The following is a 2500-nucleotide window of genomic DNA, read 5'->3' as shown; positions in this document are numbered from 1 at the left end:
GCAGTTCGGCCTAGTTCACTCTTTTCCAGCGTCATCCCCCCAAGTTGCCTTGTTCGCAGTTCGGTCTAGTTCACTCTTTTCCAGCATCATCCCCCCAAGTTGCCTTGTTCGCAGTTTGGCCTAGTTCACTCTTTTCCAGTGTCATCCCCCCAAGTTGCCTTGTTCGCAGTTTGGCCTAGTTCACTCTTTTCCAGTGTCATCCCCCCAAGTTGTCGTTGCCAACAACCCAAGAGTCCATAGTATTCGGAGTTCTAGCGGGGCCTCCCCTTGCTTCCAACAACCCAAGAGTCCATAGTATTCGGAGTTCTAGCGGGGCCTCCCCTTGCTTCCAACAACCCAAGAGTCCGTAGTATTCGGAGTTCTAGCGGGACCTCCCCTTGCTTCCAACAACCCAAGAGTCCATAGTATTCGGAGTTCTAGCGGGGCCTCCCCTTGCTTCCAACAACCCAAGAGTCCGTAGTATTCGGAGTTCTAGCGGGGCCTCCCGTTGCTTCCAACAACCCAAGAGTCCATAGTATTCGGAGTTCTCGCGTGGCCTCCCATTGATTCAAACAACCCAAAAGTCCATCTTCTTCGCAGTTCAACATCGCCTCCCTCGTTTCCAACAGGCCCAAAGGTCGTCTTCTTCGCAGATCCACGAAGAGCTCATCACGATTTGCCACATTCCATTTCCCACGGGTTGTCAACAACACTTTCTCACACTTCCCGCAATCGAGTACGTGCATGACATGCCAAAGCACATCTTATTTGCCTTCCATCGCACTCAAGACGACGGGTTGTGGAAGAACGATATTGTTCACAACAAGTTCAAGGACAACGTCTCAATCAAGGGACACAACCGAATTATGTTGACTGGGTCGCTAAAGTAAACCCGAGTTCATATAATGCACCGCATCCAAAAGAACTAGCCACAACACGTGCATCACTGAGATGTTTCACTAGATGGAACACGTGCGTGACATTAGGATCCTCCAACACCTCTTCGTGATGGAAAGATAGAATTCGAAGCAACCACAGAAGTACCGTCTAGTGGGTAGGCAACACAGGGACTGATCAACCAATATCACCCAAGGCAACGGGTGAAAATGGAAGAGATGCATGCTTGACCGTTCGATACGCAAGGCATGGAGCCAGCCAGCAAGTGCATCTCGATTACAACTCACACACCCTCACGTTCGCAAGACACCACACCACAAGACGGTCCACCCCCCACCTACCATGGGCAAGCAAGCAAATGGAAACATCAAGTGACGCAGGGTCAAGCATCGCTAGGCATGAAAATAACTTTCCACAATATCCGAGGGACTAGCTGCCGAGCTAACCAACGATCAGTGACGACCGTGTGTTGGTATTAATAAAGCTCAACAACTATGAAGAGGCTAGTTGTGCCATGATAAACATGCTAACGCACGCACCACGTGAGGGGGGAGGCCTCATCAAGCTCCCTTTAAAACCTGCCAGTGTGGAGCTGGCCGGCTCAAGGAGCACTCCCCCCCTATAAGAGGTTAATATGCAAAAGGCAAAATTGTACAAGTAGATACACTTTTTTTGAGCAGACATAAGTCCATATCTCGGGCTATACTTAGAATTTTGATGCGATTTTTTGCAGTAATTCGTAGAATAATGGTATCTCCTTGCTCACCAAATTTCATAATTTTTCTCGAAGGGGAACTATTTTTTTTATTTTTTTTACTTACCGGGTATGTGTAAAATCGGGAAAAATAGAAAAGCACATGTAGACTTCGAATTTCGACCTCATTTTTTCCAGTCCACCACTAAACAATATCAGGAACCTCCCCACAAAATTTCATTCAGTTTGGCCAAGGTCTTAAATTTGACAAATTTTGGCACCAACCTATCTAGTCGCGGTGCACCGACCAACTTGGCCATGTGCAAAACCCTCCGAACTCAAAACTTTCGTGCACCAAGAATTTCATGGTATTCATTTGGGGGCATTTGGAGGCCATTCCAACCCTCACACCTCAAAAACCACGAATTTCATTTTTTCACAAAACTCCACACAAGCCATCTAGCTATGCCGCGGTGCACCGACCAACTTGGCCATGTGCAAAACCCTCCGAACTCAAAACTTTCGTGCACCAAGAATTTCATGGTATTCATTTGGGGGCATTTGGAGGCCATTCCAACCCTCACATCTCAAAAACCACGAATTTCATTTTTTCACAAAACTCCCCACCAAGCCATTTAGCTATGCCGCGGTGCACCGCCAACCTTGGCCATGTGCAAAACCCTCCGAACTCAAAACTTTTGTGCACCAAGAATTTCATGGTACTCATTTGGGGGCATTTGGAGGCCATTCCAACCCTCACATCTCAAAAACCACGAATTTCATTTTTTCACAAAACTCCCCACCAAGCCATTTAGCTATGCCGCGGTGCACCGCCAACCTTGGCCATGTGCAAAACCCTCCGAACTCAAAACTTTTGTGCACCAAGAATTTCATGGTACTCATTTAGGGACATTTGGAGGCCTTTCCAAC

This window comes from Vigna unguiculata, unplaced genomic scaffold (assembly GCF_037176805.1).
Source record: "Vigna unguiculata cultivar grain cowpea cultivar isolate G323 ecotype 2 unplaced genomic scaffold, ASM3717680v1 ptg000010l_ERROPOS18658307+, whole genome shotgun sequence".
In the NCBI taxonomy this organism is placed as follows: domain Eukaryota; kingdom Viridiplantae; phylum Streptophyta; class Magnoliopsida; order Fabales; family Fabaceae; genus Vigna; species Vigna unguiculata.
This window is presented reverse-complemented; position numbering follows the sequence as displayed.